Source organism: Photinus pyralis, unplaced genomic scaffold, assembly GCF_008802855.1.
Source record: "Photinus pyralis isolate 1611_PpyrPB1 unplaced genomic scaffold, Ppyr1.3 Ppyr1.4_LG4, whole genome shotgun sequence".
Taxonomy (NCBI): Eukaryota; Metazoa; Arthropoda; class Insecta; order Coleoptera; family Lampyridae; genus Photinus; species Photinus pyralis.
In genome coordinates, this window is record NW_022170511.1 from 32,362,281 (window position 1) to 32,383,936 (window position 21,656).

At 35.6% G+C, this 21,656-nt stretch overlaps 1 protein-coding gene across 1 annotated transcript in view; it reads right to left on the minus strand.

Moving 5' to 3' along the window:
- The window catches only part of LOC116168906 (glycogen phosphorylase), a 36,370-nt gene that overhangs the window by 2,101 nt on the left and 12,613 nt on the right, over positions 1-21,656 (minus strand). The window lies entirely within an intron of this gene.

The following is a 21,656-nucleotide window of genomic DNA, read 5'->3' on the forward strand; positions in this document are numbered from 1 at the left end:
TCAGCGGCGCCGGCGGCGCCGGAAGGGTAAGGCGAGTAAGGCATCGAACTTAGGCCTCGCGCTTGATAGGCCTCGCACCGGTGTCTGAAATACCATTGAGAAGATGTAATGACATCCATAAATACCAGTAATAATTTAATAAAGTTTCACGACTGCCAGAAAATGTTTTTGTGTACATTGCAATTTGCAAGGTGAATGTTCTTTGCATTCGCTTAACACTTTCTGTTACAGCCACAGCGGAAGTTTGAATGACCCTTAGCATATCATAATTCATTGAATGAAAGAAAATTGCTGAAACGCCAGAAATTGCACCATTTAGTTCCTCTTTTTGTTTTCACACTCCCACTCAGTCGTCAGCTATATCAAGTTTCCTATATAATGTGGTCTTTATTTAAACAAATATTTTATGCCAATTTATATCATATTCGCATGGGGCGAGATTCAGCTCAAGTTAAACGCGCGTGCTGTAAAGAGATAAAGATATTTTTATACCTTACTACCAGTGTATAATGATCTTTGCTACCAGTAGACTAGTACGTACCTACCTACAAAGATTATACATTTGTGATTGTGATTATTTAATTAATATTGTTTTCAATTTTCCATTCGACGGATTTTACTTCATTTATTGACCAATTTCCCTACATTAATGTAAGTAAGTACTTTTAACTTTACCTACTTGTTTGTACCTAATTTGTAATAAGCGCTTAGTAACGTTCTTACTATCCTATTTTTATTACCTAATAGACACCCTCTTACATGGCAACGTGAAGTTGTGATGATATGAATGACTAATACTAATAACTAACAACACTATTATATAACTTTTATAATTATAATAATAATGTTTATTTGTGCTCATTGTGCAGCTATGGCTTTACACTAGTCAATAGGTATAGAAAAACGGGCATCTTATGACACATACGCATACCTAACATTATGCATAATTTCAGTTTACATCCACAAATTTACCTTTATGTTATCACATCTGTGTTTACCATATTTTCCCGAGAACTACCCTACCTAGCATAGGCCTCTTCGGCGCATTTTGCCTCAGGCCTCCTAAAGCCTAGCGGCGGCGCTGGATTTTGGCACACGAACCGAATTGAGAAAGAATTTTTGGTTTTTGTGTTTGGTTTTAGTGAAAGATTTTCACTATACGGACTCATTCAAATTCGAGGGCCACCATGGGGATAGCTTAAATTTGGCAAAGTGGCGCACGAAAAAATTCCGATTACTTTCGGAGATATCAGGAAAATCGTTTTGATTTTTTACTGAGGTTATTTAAAAAACTTTTTCAAAATAATTAACACTTTATAATGGTCACTTTTTTCTATCTACAAGATGCTACTTTTAAATTTTAAATCCCACGTTTCGTCTCCGGTTAACCATCATCAACTTTGTTTTTTCTTAAGGAAGTAAATTTTTCTTTTTGTGTCATTTGATAGAGAATCGTTTTCTGATTTCAAAAATATAAGCATCACCCTTTTTTTAATATTGTTAAAATATCTTATTTTTTGCCTAGAAAACTTTGTCTTGGGTAGTGTACGTACATACTTTCTTGCGTTTTTACGAATTAATTTCTTATTAAAAGCTAGTGATGTTTACATTTTTGAACTCAGGAAAAAATTCTCTATAAAATGAATGGCTTCCATAAGAAAAGTCAAAGTTGATGATGGTTGACTGGAGACGAAACGTCAAATTTAAATTTTAAAAGTAGCATCTTGTAGAGGGAAAAAAGTGTCCATAATAATGTGTCATTTATTTCGAAATATCTTTTTAAATAACTTCAGTAAAAAATAAAAACGATTTTGCAAAATTTCGTGTTTTTCCGGATATCTCCGAAAGTAATCGGAAATTTTCCTGTTTCAAAACTGCAAAATACGTAACTTCGCCCAATTTAAACTACTTACCTATCTCTTACACTTCCCGAGATCCCCATGGTGGCCCTCGAATTTGAATCAGCCTGTATATAAGGTAACTTTCTGGACAGCAATTTAAAATTCATTCCGAAGATAGGTCGCCTATATGGTTATTAAAGTATTAAAGTGAGCAACTATAACGGAGTTTTAACGGAGATATTGCGGCACAATTTTAATTTGATTTATGTTCCGGAAAGCCATTCAACAAGAAAAATACTGATTGCTTGAATTAAGACGTTCGTAATTTGGGCCAAAAAAAGGAGTGTACAACCTTCCTTTTTTTACCAAAAATCGACTACACCAAAATTTCTCGGGAAAACACTTTTTCTTATTAAGTTGGGTGCGTAGAATCCAAATCAATTCGTACTTTTTCGATCAGACTTCTCAATCAAAAGTTATAGACTAGAAACCAATTTCGAAAGAAAATTCAAAGGGCTGTAACTTTTGATCTAGTAGCCCAGTCTTGGAACTGTTTGAAGGTCGGTTACCAGTTGCGACCTTGCGAGTTAAAATATATTTTGGTTTTAAGTAAACGCAATGAATACTTAACCAAGATTTTAGACCTGTCTGCGGTTTTTCAGTGTCCAAATCTGAATTGACAGTCAATCAGAGGTACAGAAATGTTGACGTCACTCCGACAGTGTCCGAGCCCGACTCGTCGGATTGAGTTAGGAAAATTTTCTACTTTTGTGGTGTACGCAGGTGACATGGTGTAAAATAACATACAGGGTCGCTGATAAGTATGGAAACGGTCGACGATCGGGCGGGGAAAATATACAAGGTATCAAAAAAAGTCCAAAACAAAAGATTTAATGTTCTTTAATCTCTACTAGGCGGTAGTAATTTTAATTATACAGGGTTGGTCATAAAGGCACCAAAATTGCATTTTTTAAATGGAACACCCTGTATATTATTCGATATTTCAATTCCTCACTCAATTCGTAAGGTTTTTTGTCATTGTTTGGAATCATTATTTATTGTTTTTTGTTCAATTATTAATGAATTTTGAAATAATAGCGTTAATTTTCAAAAGTCGATAACCCGGAAACGATTGAATTTAGGTACAATATGCTTATAACAAATTTTGCTTAAAATAGAGAGAATCCATTAATAATTGAACAAAAAACAATAAATAATGATTCCAAACAATCACAAAAAACGTTACAAATTGAGTGAAGAATTGAAATATCGAATAATATACAGGGTGTTCCATTTAAAAAATGCAATTTTGGTGTGTCGCGCCTTTATGAGCAACCCTGTATAATTAAAATTATTACTGCCTAGTAGGCATTGAAGAACCCCAAAACTTTTGTATAAAACATATTCGATATCTCAGAAAAGATACCATTCGACGGAGAAACTTCTGAAATAATTCCAGGTGTCTTTGTAAAGTACGACAAAGCCCTGCCTTAATCCGTTTACCAAAAGAATTCCTCCCCTGGGAACAGAGGCGACTTTTCCTCTATAAGGAGGGCCCATCCCGCGGGCGCAATGCAGTCAAATATCTGGATTAGACAAGGCTTTATGGACCTGTAGGCGAATGTTTGGAAAGAAATGGGGTCTTACGCCAAAAATGACCCACTGGATATACAGCACTACGCGATAATGGTTAAACCTAAATTATGTACGCGGGCTTGGTGCGGTAGAATTTTTTGAAATTTTATTCCTCTTTGCTTGTCTCTAAGGGAGCCAACCCATGAGCAGATACAGCTCATACTCTCAAAATTAGCTCTCATTCGTTTGACCAATGAAGTCTAAAATAGATAATAAGAGCCACCTTCAACGGAGTGCAAGATCTCATCATGCGACATATTGGGTTGGTGCCCATGTCAAAAATGATCAGCTGAGCAATACGACCGTGGTTGGGCATATACTAAGCGTGTGCCAAAAGTGCAAATCTCAAAGCTTGGGGCAGGTAATTTCAGAAACCTTAAATGTTTTGAAATCGGATTTTTTTTTAAATCCTTTGCACCTTCGAATCCGAGTTTCAAATTATCACATTTATTCGAACTCAAGCCACAATCTCAGAAAACTTGGTACGCTTAAGATCCAATTTTTTGGCTCACTAGATAATGTTCAATGTGAACAAATTGGTTTCCATGGAAATTAGCTGTGAGGTACGTTTAACAAAAATATCAGAAAGCTGCTACCTACTTTTCAAATGGCACCATAGAATTCAAATTTGAAGTATTTTACCTGGATTAAATTTATTTGAAATTTTGATAACTCATTGTTGGGTAAGAAATGGTAGTCGGAATATTTTCAAAAACTAATTGCGGCTCCAGCACACTTTTTAAAAAACCACCAGATACCAAAGCTCGTCGAAATAGGGCTTTTCTTCTCACCATTGAAATCGAATGAAGCAGTTCCCTATAATATTTTTGCAGAAGTATTTAAACGCGCGCCAATTTTAGGTTGTACCTTAGCGACATCTAGAATTAAATAGCTGCGCTTCTGCTGCTTGTCGCCATTGTGATTGATGTAACTTTTTAAAAATGAAATCTTTGAGAATGACTCCTGGCCGCAATATTGGATTTTAAATGACAAAACCTTCAATATTGTAAGAAGAGGAGCAATTTTACAGCGCCTATCTATACTTTAAAATTCAACAATTGTTTATAATAAAAAATAAAATGTGTTGTCTTATTTTAGCAATTTTGTAGCAATATTGTAGTAATTACTGTTCTAATTAAAACCTTATATAGTCGCTGTAGAGTAATGTATGGAGAATTTATATTTTCAAAAACCACCCTAAGAAATGATTGTATAAGCCCGGAGTCATTCTTAAAGTTCAATATAATTTTACATTGCAATTTGTCAGTGGCGACCTTTATTGGTTCTCATGAATTGTATGCCGTCCCATCTTGGGGATAGGCATTTTGAACAAATATTTACAAAATCGGAAAGAGCATACCCATTACCATTTTTTAAATTTAAACAATTCCAATACCCTGTCACCCTATATTAAGGCACAGCTCAAATGTAACACCCTGTATCAGTATGGGTTGAATCCTAAAAGTCGGTGTAAGGCACAGATTAACTAACAATCTGTAATGTCTGTGAAGTTGACCTGGATAAAATAGCCCGGCAGCATCGCATCATGCTAGATCGTTAGTGCTTTGTTAGTGCTCGTTAGTGCCTCACAAGTTAACATAAGGGCTCAAACCGTTTTCTCAAAATAAAATTTTTTTTTGTTTGGGTCAACTTCACGTTTGCCCGGACAATGACTCCAATTTGCATCAAATTTTGTAGATCGTTAGTGCTTTGTTAGTGCTTATTAGTGCTTCATAATTCAACGTTAGGACTCAAACCGTTTTCTCATAATACCTTTTTTATTTGTTCGGGCTAACTTTACGTTTGCCCGGACAATGACTCCAATTTGCATCAAATTTTGTAAATCGTTAGTGCTTGGTTAGTGCTTGTTGGTGCTTCATAATTTAACGTTAGGACCCGAACAGTTTTCTCAGAATAAATTTTTTATTGATTCGAGTCAACTTCACGTTTTCCCGGACAATGACTCCAATTTGCATCAAATTTTATAAATCGTTAGTGCTTCGTTAGTGCTTTAGAATTCAACGTTAGATCCCAAACCGCTTTCTTAAAATACATTTTCCTGTTGGGGACAAACTTCATTTTTGACGTAGCTCTTTTCACATTGGCATGCAGCGCGATTCATCTATACGTACGGTCACCGTTCCGTTACCGCACCGTCAACGAAACGTAAAATTATCTCGTTTACAAATTTTGACGGGCCGGACGGTGACGTAACTGTATAGTCTATAGCTACTATATATACCTCAACTGACTCGTCCGCCATTTTGGAGCCCACCGACAATTGACGCTTGCAAAATACGTCTCAATGTCCACGTCCCAATGTCTGCGTCCTAATATCCGCGCCCCGTTGTCCGCGTCTCAATGTCTGCGTCCTAATGTCCACGGCCTATCGTTTGCGGTCTATTCCCTTTGCGGTCTACTGTCTTGCGGTCCAATGTCCGCGTCCTAATGTCTTGCAGTCCATTGCCATAGCGCCGGAATTTCGTTTCAAAGGCAAAAATTTGTTTGGTAAATTTTAGAGCAAACCGTCTTTTTCATAATTTTTACGTTTTGCGTTTTTATTCAGTACTTGCCTTACATGGTATGTAGCAAAATATGTTGTTAATAGTTTTCATCATTTGAAATCACTTAATGGAACTTTCTCGGAGCACGGAGTGTACCGCGTCGTTCTAAAGGCTTTCTATTGGCCAATTTGAATTATTTTGAATATATAATTCTCAACTATTACAATTAGCAAAATAATTAATTCTACTGCTGTTTTAATTAATTTTATATACATTCGTCTTCGTCCTATAAAAGGAATAATTCTTATCACCCAACAATGCTGTTTGTATGTTACGACACTGGCAGGCATGTCTTGGTGACAAATGGTCACAGTTTTATTGAAAGTATTACCTGTCCTCTCTCTTTTCTAGTCTAAGGCTATAGACATATTCAGGCTGCACTACAGCACTTGATTAAGAAAGCAGACTCGTCCGCCATTTTGGAGCCCACTGACAGTCTGTAAGATATTACGCTGTATTGTTTGATCGTTATGTTGTGTTATGTTGCCAAGGTAACTTACTGTCATGAGAAGCACGTGTTTTGCAAGCGTCAATTGTCAGTGGGCTCCAAAATGGCGGACGAGTCAGTTGTGGTGTATATAGTAGCTATAGACTACACAGTTACGTCACCGTCCGGCCCGTCAAAATTTGTAAACGAGAATATTTTATGTTTCGTTGACGGTGCGGTAACGGAACGGTGACGGTACGTATAGATGAATCGCGCTGCATGCCAATGTGAAAAGAACTACGTCAAAAATGAAGTTTGTCCCCAACAGGAAAATGTATTTTAAGAAAGCGGTTTGGGTTCTAACGTTGAATTCTAAAGCACTAACGAAGCACTAACGATTTATAAAATTTGATGCAAATTGGAGTCATTGTCCGGGAAAACGTGAAGTTCGCTCGAATCAAAAAATTTATTCTGAGAAAACTGTTCGGGTCCTAACGTTAAATTATGAAGCACCAACAAGCACTAACCAAGCACTAACGATTTACAAAATTTGATGCAAATTGGAGTCATTGTCCGGGCAAACGTGAAGTTGGCCCGAACAAAAAAAAATTTTTATTTTGAGAGAACGGTTTGAGCCCTTATGTTAACTTGTGAGGCACTAACGAGCACTAACAAAGCACTAACGATCTAGCATGGTGCGATGCTGCCGGGCTATTTTATCCAGGCCAACTTCACAGTTGTACCTAACTCTCATGAAACAGCAGTTGATCATCCCCTACTTATAATAATGGCAAAACGCGAAAATCAGTGTTGGCCCCCAAGGATAGCTTTCGGAATTTAACGAAAATGCCTTCCCATTCATAAAATACCTACCAAATAATAGGATCATGGACCATGGAATTTGCTTGGAGACGTGCGTGAAAATGACAGAACATCTGATTACAACAGTGCATTTATTTTCAATTGGGAAATGTTGCAAGGGAGTTTTCTTATTTATGGGTACTGAATGACGCACCACCCAAGATTGGATTCGCATTCCGCATTTCTATTAAATCGTAGAAGCGATGCAAGCGTCAAAACCCTATCTAACTGGGCTTACTAACGATTAGATAATAATAAAATGCGTGTTGGCTAATTATTTACTACCAAATGAACGTGTTTTTCTACGAATCATTACATTGGGAGAACACAATTAATTCCCGTAATTGTAGAATAACAGTTAGGTACATACAATTTTGATAAGTACAAAAATACGCAAACGTTTAACACGCTAACGTAATAGCAATTAGAGAAGATATAGTTATTTATTTCGTTGAGCGTCATTATTATAATTAAGTTTACGTCATCATTATAGGTACGTGCTTACAAGTGTCAATATAACACTAATTATAGGCACACTGTTTACTTTTTTGAGTTTTTTGTCAACAATTTCTGCAACAAATTGATCTGTGAAGTGGACGCGAAGTTTACTTAAAACGAGCGTAAGCAAATTAATTGGAAATTTGCAATTTCTAAATTATTCTACAACCAAATATTTGATAATGTTCAAATTTGCTGATCTGAATAATAATTTCTAATTAAGTAATTACCAAAAATCACTAAATATTACTTATCTATGATAGATTATATTAGTTGATCACACGTAATTTGCACGTCAGGGTGTTAATTGAATACCATGCCTTCCCCGCAGTTAGGATTTAATTAGATCTTTGAATGTATGTACATTTTATATTCGTTAGATCTAATAAGAGTTGCTGGAGTGTTTTGTTGTAGATATATGTAAGACCATACCAGCTACTAGTAACAACAAAAAGTTCCTTGTGAGATCTACTGATGTATTCTGTAGTTCTGTGAGTGAAACAAATCAGCTTCCCATTGATCCGAGGTGTTCCGTAAGATTATGTACTAGGTCCATATTTCTGTACTTACAATTTTCGTCGCTGCTGAGATACCTAAAGTGCACAGATCATGAGCTAAAAATCTACCTTAAATCATCCATGAAAATATTTTCATAAATAGACACTTGATGGTATTATTCGAACTCACCTCAAATGTTTCCGTAATCATATTTATCATTAGACCTTAGTAAGGACTTAACGTCCCAAGCCAAGTAAGTTCATTCTATTTGAAACACAGGCAGCTTCCACCCTACTAAACACTAAACCTACTTAAATATCTGTTTGCCCATAACAATAGGATAGTTTTTATTTTAACTGTAAATTTTGTGCCAAGGTCAACCGCACATCATTATTTTACACCTTTGCTTATTAAAACTGAATTTATTTAAATATGCTTAATAAACAATTTGTATTACGCACCGAAAAAAAGAAGAGGACTAATGGGATACTAGTCCTAACTATAATTATTGTTTATCTGCAGATGGTAAGCAAGTTTGTTTACCTATTATACCAGAGTTCCGTTCTGAAAAGTGGTGTCGACCTGAAACTTTAACCATTGTTTAATAGTTATTTATATAACAAGAGCGCGAAGTTCAATTTCGCGCATTGAGACTGAAGGTATTTTGACGAGGCGAAGCCGAGTTAAAATATCAGTGAAATGCGCGAAATAACTTCGCGCTAGCGTTATATACAATATTTTTTCTACAACTGAACCGATTGTTAATTAAATTTGCTGTTTAAGTTCAATTTTGTCACGTACGCGAAATACTTTTTTTTGTACTCATTGAATGGAAAGATAATGTTTCCAAGCATCCTCGATGCACGGGAAAACGACTTTCCCGCATCGCGGTGTTTTTTAGTTTCCGCTGGAGAGAAGGGGTTATGCGCGTTCTTCGGTTGGTATTGAAGTCAACGAACGTCATGTCATGGTTAACTGTCTTCTGCTGTAAAATCAATTAAACCGTTGGTTGAGGGTATTTAGGGCGATTAATCGGAAACAGACGTACACTAAGTTTTACGTAAATATATAAACAAGAACTTATAACGCAATCAAATTATTTTTCAGAATTGGAACTCAAGAAAAAGTAAAACTTATTGTTAAAACGTCTTAAAATGTGACCAGTGATATTCTGCAACTATTCGCATATGCAGTTTAAGAAAGCACATATTAACACACACAAAGCTTCCAAGGATTTTAAATGTAACGAGTGTATTTACGCAACTCAAGATATTCAGTGCAAACGATGCAATGCCGTGACCAGTAGTAGCACTCATTGCAAAGGCAAAATATGTATTAACCAAAGATGTGGAAGTTTTAATTGTGACCAGTGCATTAGTAAAAGTGGGTAGTTACAAAATTATGTTACCAACCAAACATATGATTGTGTTACCAACTCATGATTAAAAAAAAAGCTAATTTACAAAACTTTATTAATTTTGACCTTTTTTTACGCAATTCGTTACAAAAAATATTGTACCTAACTCTTTCGGAAAGAATTTTCCCGCATTCGCACTAAATGCAGCACTCCCTACGGTCGTGCTGCAAACAAAGTGCTCATGCGGGAAAATTAACTTACCGAACTTGTTAGGTAAATAACTATTTTTCACTGTTGACGATTTCGCGCACGTTGTCAAGAGCAACCTTACTTATTAATTAACCGTTTAAAAATCTAGTACTTCGCGTTTCGAAATCCGTCAGAAAATGACAGGTTTTTTTTACAGTTGTAGAAAAAAGTATTTAAACAATGCCTATACCAAGCAGAAGCAAGTTTTTGACCGCGTGTGACGCGTATTTTCACCTACTGTTTGCTCGTACAGGATTGAGCATTTATACGCAATAATGCCATTGCCCTCTTTATAATTTGATTGTTTCTCCTATTTGCATTAAATATAAAGTAAGTACTTATTTTATAAAATCAGCAGCAGTCATTTACTGGGAAATTTGCGAGTGAAAATCAAAGGTCATAGAGGAAATAGACTGGTGCGTAGAATTCTAAAGAACTATTAAAAAATATAGATTACAAAGAATAAAACGAAACTGCCAAATCGAACAAAAATACGTAAACAAAAAGGTAGACTTCACAGGGCGGTGAATCAGCTCCTAACTTTCAATGGGATTCACCGCTGAATTTAGGAATTTATTATTTAAATTTTTGCGTATTTTTCGCGCATTGTTCTAAAGGAAAGTGGTAGGTACTATTCGTCTTTGTTATTCAAGGCATTCTTTCTTTTTTACTCGATATCTCGACACGATTTTTTACATTCGATTCTGTATTTTACAAAATTATACAAGTACCAAAAACTTTCGGGATCGAGGAGCAATTTTTCCAATATGCTTTAGGATTGGTTCCAAGTATGTGTAAAATTCTGCCATTCTGTGGAGGAAAAGAAAAATAGTTAGTCTATTTATTGGTTCTCCTCTTCTCCTGCTACCATTGATTTTTCCTTTGATTATCCCTCTCATTAAACAACCTCGCGTCAAAATATTTGTGAGGTTTTTTTCCCGTTTTCTTCCCTTTCCCTTTCCCTTTTCGTTAGTAGATCTTTCAGTTACTACCAACTTTCTCTAGAAGACCGGAAAATGCACTGCCTCGATGGACAGAAGCAACATAAAACACGTTGAACTTTTCTTACAATTATGAAGATATCCTGCTAGATCGTTGTCCACACGTGCGCGTATGGAAAATCCTGAACTCGATCCTGAACCTCATAAATGAGTGATGATGACTTCTCACGCGATTACACAAAATTACGCAATTCATGGGTAGGTATACAAACAAGTATATGTACAACTATTGTGCAGATAAAGCGCATTTTTCAAAATGCACGCTATATAATGCAAGAAGAATCAATCCCGTACAGAAATTCTCCGCAATATTGCATTTTCTCTTTGTAGGCACCTTCCTATCACACTCCATTTTCGAGATGTTCATACTAAAGTTTCTACCTCACTAATAGATATGTCTGCCCCAAACGATTCATTTTGCCTTTTTTTAGTACTATCCTCTGACAAACCGTTTTCCTCATAATTGCTCTCAGTGATAGCCACCAATAGCTACATTTCATTTAGAAGTTCCAATAGCCTTTTGTAAATACCCTCCTCTGACACTCCGCTCTGATTTATGAGAATTTATAACTGATCTCGATAAGGGGCCGAGGAGGACTGTGGTTGATACAGGGGACCCAAAACTCCGTTATACTAAAAATTAATCATCCACCTCGCACCATATGAATCTTTAATTACCACTACATCGCCTACGGTGCCAACCATTCCTGGTGGCCTACTACACAAAAATCCCTTATACATGGCGAAAACTTAAGTTTCCTCGCAACACGGTAGGCCTCGGGCTCGCCACCTTGTACTACCATATGAAAGACAAGTACAGTGTGTATAATGCGAGGTATAATGGATCTTTGATCGGCAACAAAAGACGATCGGTATGTAATAAAATCAATGCAGACACGCATCGAGTTACCTACCATAACTCCTGGATTGTACGCTAGCGACTGAAACAGAACACTGCGTCCTTGTCGGCTTCTTAGAACATACGCGATCAAAGATCCAGTATACAAACAAATTGTCACAATCGACTAATATCATAATTGGCAAAAAATATTGTCAATCCACTACACTCTTCCTCATCCAACCTCCAGCGCATATCCGCCGGTCTCTCGAAATATTATATATGGCAACAACCAGTTTATCAAAAGAAAAATGTATCAAAACCATACGAACACTATCAATGGCCACGACCCGTCTCCAAAATGAATAGCTCCAGTCGATAAGGCAATATAGGTGAGATCGTGACCTGGCCTGGAAGACTGTTATTTAATCGCCTTTTACGATACGCAGTGCTCTCCGCGGTAGGGTTATTCTTTCCCATCCCTAGACAGGTAAATTTATACAGAAGAATATACTACGAAATATCAATTCAAAATTAAGCAGAAAATCGAAACAAACGGGGCTCCCTTCCCAAACTGCATTAGCAAATTTCATTGTTCTCAAAATTATGTACTTTCCAATTCATCAAAAAGTAAATTTTGTGCTATTGCGATTCTTTTATGTTGCATTCAAGAAGCGTTAGAATATACACCATACCTATTGACTCGGAAGGATTTGTTTGTTTTTAAAAAATTAGTTTCTTTTACTGGACAAAGTGTAACAGTGTCAAAAAAGTCTTCTTAAATTTTAAAAACATTTTACCAATGTTCTTACCCCAATATGGCCCCTCCCTATAAATGCTGATCTTGACGGATTTTGATACATGGGGATTTTTCAACATGGAAATAACTAAAATAAACCAAGATTAATTCTTGAAAATTTAAGGAAAAGAAGAACAACACTATCGAAGAGTCTCTGCATATGACTTTTTCACAAAAATTAAGCCCTCCATTTTCTTCCAAATCATGTTTTCGCCTCGGCTATAAATGGATGAGCATGCGCAAATTTAAAATGTATGTATTTTTATGATCTCCAGATACCAGAATTCGTTGAGATTTTTCTCCCAACCCCGTTTATGAGTAGGAATTTTCCGAAATTGTTAGAAAATTGAAAGGGACCCAAAATCCGTTAATCTCTAGCGTGATGACCTTTTTAAGGTTTTAATTTGACATTTTCAGTCGCAAATATGTTGGGTTCTCGTCGTGAAGTGCTTTAATAGTTGGTATCCCTAGCGCCCCTCTATTAGTAGTAGGTATACAATTTTAGAAACGTTCCGTTACATTTCGAGCTTAAATGATTTTAATCTTTCATGCCAGGAATTGTATGTATTATATTATAACCCGTTGTGACATATTGTAGTAAATTAAAAGTTCGATGTAACACATCCTTCTATAAATATTAAATAAATTGCCTCAGCTTGAAAAGTGAGCGATGATGGAAAATATTGACATAGGGTATAATTGGAAAGCTCCCAAAAGTGCTTTTCATTAATACCGTGAAAAACAAATTTGGATAAGACGCTCATAATTTAACAAAGAGGTGTATTTTATTAAAGAAAAACTTTGTTCGAATTACTGAATCAATCGATCGACCAAATTACATAATTTTAAGTAAATTATGAATTCTCCAAAACTGACTTTTACGGAATCATTAAATAGCAAGTTTTAGGAGTTTTCTAATAATGCATTCTGAATATGAAGTTTGCTAACAATATTAAAATACATAGGTAAGTGAAAAAAAACAAAAATTCTTATTGGTAATTTATGGCGTAAAACTCGCAAACTATCAATCTTTCATTACCCTCCGCATTATTAAAATATAGAAACGAATACAAGTTCAAACAAATTTGATGGCAATTATTAAGAAAAGCACTGTAAGTAATTTTAATATTTAGTATTTTACTTGTCGGCCGCCTGTGTGCGGGATAATATCTTCAAAACAAACTTACGTTAATTTGCAAAATTCTTATATAATAGTATTTTACATTATTAGCCAGGTAAGTGAGTTTTTACTGGCGATAGGAGAAGTTGACTAGCGAGCCGTTAGGCGAGCTTGTCATCTCCTAGAGCCAGTAAAAACTATTACCTGGCGTATAATGTACAATATTTTATTTGTTACTCATTTGTAAACAATAGTAAACGTAAATAATTAGTTCTTAAATTAATCATGAAGAAATGTCTAAAATATCATGTGATCCATGTAACAGAGACTTCGTATTAATTCTGGCCAATGAAATTACTAGATTACTAACTTGTAAAATTTTTACAGGTCTGCTGTCAGTTTTACAAGTCTGTTGTCAGTTTTACAAGTCAGTAGCGTTTAAACATGACGTTTACCCGTTTGCGTTTTGTCTTGTTAATCAACGTTTACAACTCGAGTAACAAATAAAGACATTATCACTGATTTATTCAAGATGAAATTATTTTGGTTACGTTTTCAGTGAAATTTAAAATTTGATGATTTCGTCTGTTGTGCTGCAGTGCGATTTTAATCATGCGTTTTAGCACAACATTTTTGTGACCGTTCTGCACATATCGAGAGGCTACCTGCACCGAAAGGGTTCAGATTATACCCCTGAGTGTCATAAAAATTTTATGTGATTTGATTACTTACCTTTGTAGTTAATTGTGCAAGTTTGGAGTTAGAATACTGAAAAAATCAAACCGACTGATATGGACGGACTCAGTAGTCGACCCCAAATATTCTAAACGTGTTTTCACAACCATGGAAGTAAAGTCGAAAAAATTGTCCAGCCATTATAGCAAGCAACATTGTCCGTGACCCCCCCCCCCATCGGAGGTTCCAGGGGCAGATGAGAGTAACCCCACGTCGGAACATCAAGAGGATGTGTTAAAAAGCATGTGTGTTTAAATTGTACGATTTTAACGGAAAACACCTTCCAATCCGGAAGTATGTTTCGCGTAAGCCTACAGGGGCCATGGAACTAATTACGGTTCGAACCGAGGTTCAAACAATTTTCATAATTTAAAAAAATAATTGAAAACTTCTTAGAAACGATTTGGCAGAATGATTTGAAATGTCCGCAGTGAATCAAATTTCAAACAAAGCTCTCAGGTCGGCGTGCAACACATTTTCTGGTCCATGCATTACTGATTCTAAACTTTTTTTTAACGATCCTCATAATTTCGATCACCAACACGAGATTGATGAAGACAAGAATAATTTAGGCATAATAAATTTAATGGACCTATTTAAACAGTTAGTCACATCCGTACGCTTTCTTTTAGTAAACATGGATGAACCGTTTCATTAGAAGAGGAGATTAATGAATAAAATTTTCCACGTCCTTCGCGTAATTTTCTCGGAAAGTGTAGACGGAGAATAGCAGTTTCGCAAGCCAATATTTACAAGACACAGAAGCACGTCCTTTATATCTATTTATACTAATCGCCTTCCCCGAAGCCCGAAGGCGGCATACTTTATTCATTGATTGAATTGCGTTATCGATTTTATCGCGGACGTAAAATTATTTAATTCTTTTTTTTTTGTGGAGCCGACAAGTCAATTTGTTTGGTAAAACTTTGTCGGCAGGATCTGTGGGGATCATAATTCGTAATGATATTGAATTATGAAGACACGGAAGAATGGCGCCAGATTACCTATTTGATTCCAGTTGCAAAAACCAAAATTACTCAAAATCACAAACAAAAAGTGAGATATTGAGAAACGCTGGAGTTCGCCGATTTCTGCTATTGTTATTACCCCTAGCTTCATTTACCTTTGACGAGTAATATTATATCAAGGCTATAAACGGGGTAAGATGTTATTTGAATTCTAAGAATATGAAATTTACATTGCCAAACTCGGTTACGTATATTGGCATTGCGTTGCTCTAAAATGTTTGGAATCTTCAAAAGTTACAACATTTTGGTCTTTCCGATTTCACGGAAACCTTCAAAAACGCTTCACTGTAAACAGGCCATCCTTTTTCATTGCAAAACAGTTTCCGCTACGTCATCTGATGTTTTCAAGGGTTCCATCGGCCATCCCTTGTACGACGTGATGCACCATTTGTATATTCTATTGGATTTATCAAAAATTATTGTGAAGTAATGGAATTTCACCTTCAAGTTAGGTACCGTTAAAAAAGATATTAACCTTCATATACGGAACATGCAAGTTTACAGTCATCATAAGTAATTAATTATCTATATTAATTTCAATTTATATTGACAAATAGGTAGGTATATAGTTATTTCACAACTCTTTTTCTAAGGTTAAAAATTTTAAAAATAAACGTAGGTACTTTGCACATTGTACTCTTGTAAATTAAGCAGAACTTTCTCTATTAATTTGATTTTACGTTATGGAAGTTATAATCGTACCCCTATAGTATAGTGGTATAGAACAAAATGTTGTCATTTTCTACACATCTTTTACCTACCTACAAGGTAAGGGATATTTTGTGATCATATCCAGTAGTAGATTCCAGAGTAACAAAGTGCCTTATGTATTTCAAGAATCTTGTTTTCATTTGCTTTCATACTAGTATACTATTTCGACATTTCGAGACCAGAACCGGCTCTGTAGGTTGAATACTTCCCGAGATCCCTCCAAAAATCGACAAAAAATAGAAATTTTAAGGTTTGTAAAATATTTCGACCACGATGGAAATACTCATTTTACAAGAAAATTCATAGGGAAAGATGTATCAAATGTAATTAGCTTTAATTAAAAAGAACAGAACGGCGTCTGTAGGCCATACTGTTTACTGTCAAACATAAAAATCCAAAAAAAATGGGAAACTACATCTTTTGCACATTTTCTCTGTTTAGTTTTTACAATGGTTTGAAGGTAGTTTGAAGAGAAAAACCCTGTACAGGGTGTTCTATTTAATAAAGGTCACAGGCCATGTCTATGGAACCGTTAGTTCCACATCTTGGGCAACAAGATTTTGTTAACAAAAGGCGCTAAGAGGATTCGCTGGAATTTATTTTCAAATTTCCGCTAGAGGACGAAAGCTAGAGGCTTTTGTTTCAAAGCCAACATTGATTGCACAATGCAAATTAAATTTGTGAATGTGCGTGGCGTTTCAAAAAACCTGTAGTGTATTATATTAATGCCAAACTGCGCCCTCTACAACTCATCACATTTACTGAAAAGACCTTATTCATGCAAATTCTGATTACACAAAGGGAGCTCTTTCCAAAAGGACCAATTATGTGAAAATCCGTAAACTTAAACAGAAGCTACATTAAAGCTGCGGATGATGATCTATAGATGCTGCATCAAAATGATGCACAATTTGTACAAGATTGCGATGCACGTTTAGGAAAAGAATTATTTGTGTAGTTAACCATGAATCGTACGCCCTCTAGCGGCAAACCTACAAACTTCGAAATAACTTCCAGCGATTTCTTTTGGCCCGTTTTGCAATATAATTTAAAAATAATAAATAAGGGAAATAAAATGAAATCATATTGACGCTATATGACTCGAATACATTAGGTATTTTGAAGTTCACCGTGCTCAAAATGTGATTATTGCTCATGAAGTGATCCAACCATCTCTAAACCGTTCCCATGGCTATGGGACTCGTTTAGAGATCGTTGGATCACTTCATACTCGAATAGAATGATTGTTCGTAAGTCCATGACTGTCACGGTACCTCCGTTACCTACATACGTAGTTATAACACCGGTCTACAGCATTTTTGCGCATGGGACATATATACCTTATTTGTATTGCTTGTATAGCCACAAATAAGAATTAGAACAAAAAAGGTTATGTATTTGTTTTTGTTCGAAAAAAATGCAAAAAACCAAAAAATAAAAATACCTATAAAATCTTACTTACATAGGCATGGTTTATTATCAGGTAACGTTCCTACACTTATAATATGTTTGTCTTAGAGTCTAAATGTTTAAAAATGGAACAGTTTTGCTGTTTTTGTCATGTTCAACTGAAGTTTTTCTCATCAACCCCCCAAATATGATCTTCCATCATGCTTCCAGCTTACTGGCCTTGGTAACGTGCCTAAATTCCTTATAGTTCATCGTCAAAATGTAATGGTTAATGTACCTATTCTACATTTGAGCTTTTGTATTGATAAAAATACGTGGAGGAATGCGTAAAATATAAAGTGTTGGTTTACTTTCTTGTATTAATCTCCCTAAAATATACCTACCTACACTCGATCTTGATTTTAAATCAAGATAATTTTATTGTTCATTCACCCAAGTGTTTTACCTCCTAAAAAACCTCTATTAAAAGTATAAGCTAAAGATGTGGCGCGATTTTATCACGCTTTTGATGGCGAGTTTTTTTCGTTGCCAAACTTTCAAGTTTCATGTAAAATTAAAATTATCCGATTAAAAATCCGCAGCTCTTGTATATTTACCCCCCAATTTGGCTAGCCACTTTTTTTCGCCTCAAAATGGATGGGGCAAGATACGAAGATACATCGTTGCATGCCACAGTCCCCCTTTTGAGACGCTATATCTTTTCTTGGTATCTCTTCCCTTTCATCCTGTTTTCTTTTCCTCATCTAACCCCTCGGTCTGTATTATTTCCTCTCGTCTGTTCGCCTTGATTTATCAGCGAATTATTTGGGTGCCGTGTTAGGAAAGATGATGCTGATTAGTCATTACTGTTTTACTATACTGGGTCACTGAGTGAAGTAGGTACCTATCTTCTAATGCTAAAAGGTGGTAGGTACATCATTAGAATCGTAAATCTAAAAACCGTTCGATTTAAACTAACGAATTTATTGATCGAAATGACCTGCACTAATTTCCATACAGATCTTACAATACCTCAGGGCTTATTCTCTGATGGCATTCGGCGATAATTCCTTGTCGTTGGGACCCACATTAAATCGAATTCGTGAAACAATTTTTTCCCATAGAAACGTAGTTCTCCACTAGTTCAAAGATCCACGTGAAATTCCCAATAACACACTGCATAATTTAAACTTTTGCGAAATAAGAGGTCAGAAAGTCGAGTGGTCTTGGTAAATTTATAAACGATTTCATTACCATATTAACCATATACATACAAAATTTCCGAAAAGTCCCGGGACGGAGAAGTTTCCCACGAGTCTTTTTCTTCATTCGTTTGAAAGTTACGGGGAACCTCTGTACAGCAAATACGGTAGGTACTTGGTTTCAATTATAAATAAATTGCTTAGGATAACAGACTTTAAAATCTCCGTAAGAAATGCAAAAAATGCTTCACCTTTTAGGTTGGTATAGCTAAATAGCTTAGAACAGGATAAAAACTCTCCAAATCTTAAAATGTGGTTTCTCAAATATGCTATCACAGAGCTTAGACTTTCAATATAAAATTTTATATTCAAAGGCTTAGCCAAGTTCTTGCAAAAAACAAAAACTTTAAAATGGAATCATTACAGAAGCGGCTACGCGTGTAACAATCAATATTTGTTATTTAGGTATCTTTAATGGTTTTTTTATGGATATGCTGGTCAACCGCAAACCGAATTTTTCTTTCCATCATTTGTGTTTCAGGTCTACTTACTAACAACACAGACAACTGCTAACAAGAACAAAATGTTGTGCATTTACCTACACTACTCAATTACTAGTCCCTCAAAAGCATTAAAAGGATCTTGTTACACTTTTGTACCGAGCGGTTATCCATTACGAGTACAATCAGTATCTATGGTACCTAACTTAATTTAGGTAATCTCATCTGGAAATCTCAGTGCATTGATTCTACTTGACAAAGTCTAAAATTACACGCAAAATCTGTGAGAAACCGCCTAGGCAAGTAATTCCCAGCTAGGCTACCGAGTACCGGGTGGCTAAATGATTTATAGGTGCATTCATTATGTAAATGGCGCCGACGCGACGTATGATCACAGATTTAAACACTTAAATCTGTGGTATGATACATCACGTACTAACCAAGGGCTGAAGAGGACACAAGTCCTGAGCAGTCCGCCATTCATCTAATACTAACAATTAATGTATCATATACCTGTAAGATGTTAATAAACGTATTTTGATTGATTGATTGATTGGTATGATGTTTACAGTTCCAGATTTCCATACCTTTCCGCAAACGCATGACCACACATTGATAGATGAATTAATTCTCCATCCGTATTGAAGTAAATGTCAAGATTTTCAATATTGATCTGACCTTCACTGATTGTTTATTGCGAAAAAAATGCGCCGGTTTACCAGAACCGCAAATCATTCACACATTATTAATAGAGCACGTGAAAGTGTTTTTTTCTGTAATGGGAAAATTTTTACAAAGCGAATTTCTTAGCCTTCCGGATTCTTTCAAATATGGTTTTTACACGTAGATCTGGTATACGGGGTGGTGACTTGAACGCACCATAGGAATTTCAATAGTAATTTTTTAATTTCCGATTATTTGATAAATTCAGAAACAGTAAAAATTTAAAAATTAAAAACTGTTGCGTTTATAAAGTCGGTAATGCCATGGAATTATGAAATCAAACAAAAGCGCCTGCCATTAGTTAGCTTTGTTTGATCTCAAACTGCCATGGCACCACTGATTTTCTTAAAAGCGCCAGTTTTTAGTTATCCATATTTCTTGGTTTCAAAGTTCAAAAAATTAAAAGCTATATAGTATGCATGGATTCGTAATTTTTTTCTCTAGAAAAAATCTAAATAGACTTTATCCCTACAATAATTAGAGAACGCAATAATCGGAAATGAAAAAAATACTATTAAAATTCCTATGGCGCGTTGTTCAAGTCACCACCCGGTATAGATACGCAAGTGACAGACGTGAAATTGGAGTAGGTATAAGTATAGGTATACAGGGTGGTGCCTTGCGCGACGCAGCATAGGGATTTCAATGGTAATTTCTTTATAGTCCCCTAATTATTTTCAATAAAACTTTTGCACGTCATACAATCGTTTTATCTGCTCGAAAACGTTGAATGTATTGTCGTTCTCCTAATGGTTTTGACGGATATTTTGAACGTTATTGCAATTGCACATATTTAACACTGTGCCTGTTCTTTCGTACTGGCGCACAATTCTGTCTACTGTGGTACTGCTTGGAATCGGCCAATTGGGGTGCTTCACACTAAATAAAGACGTTACTTGGTGGGCATAAAACAGCTTTAACATTTCCACTTTCTCTTCATTTAAATACATGATAAATAATTATATGATTAACTAATTTATAAACAACTATAAATTTAATATATACGTCAAAGGCAAATAATGAAACGTGATCGCTGTTTTTTTAAGTAGGTATCTAATCCCAAGGCATATCTGATTAATTGTAAAATGAACCTTTTTATTTTGTCAATTTCTACGGTTTTAAAAAACGGAAAATTATAAGTAATAGTATGAACAGATGCAGTATTTTTTTCTCTAAAAAAAAACACATTTAGACTTGTGCTCAAAAACAATTAGCGGAGCTAGTAATTGACTTAAAGAAATTACCATTGAAATCCCTATCCAGTATTTTAATCTGTGTCCCTATATGCTGCGTCGCTCTAGGCACCGCCCGGTATACTGACACCTCGATTGACACCTTAATATGCAAATCCTGAATTTACTATAAGTAATTTTGTTTGCCCTACGGGTTGTAATATTTTTTGCTGTAAAACACAAATTTTGTTCTCTATCCGCTTACTAAAAAGTAGTTATTTATTCAAATTTTTAGAATGAAATTCCAACTTGGCGCGTATAGGCAGTGGCGTAACGACGTAACCAGGCATTTTACGAAGCGGAACCGGATCAGGTTTTGGCGCAGCGACAGTGCTTCGAGTCTAGGCCGATGCCGAACATGTTTTGAATTTAGCGTAAACTGAATGAGACGCAAGTAATACAATACAGATGGCCCATTTATCACGCTGTAGTCTTCAATAAATGAATT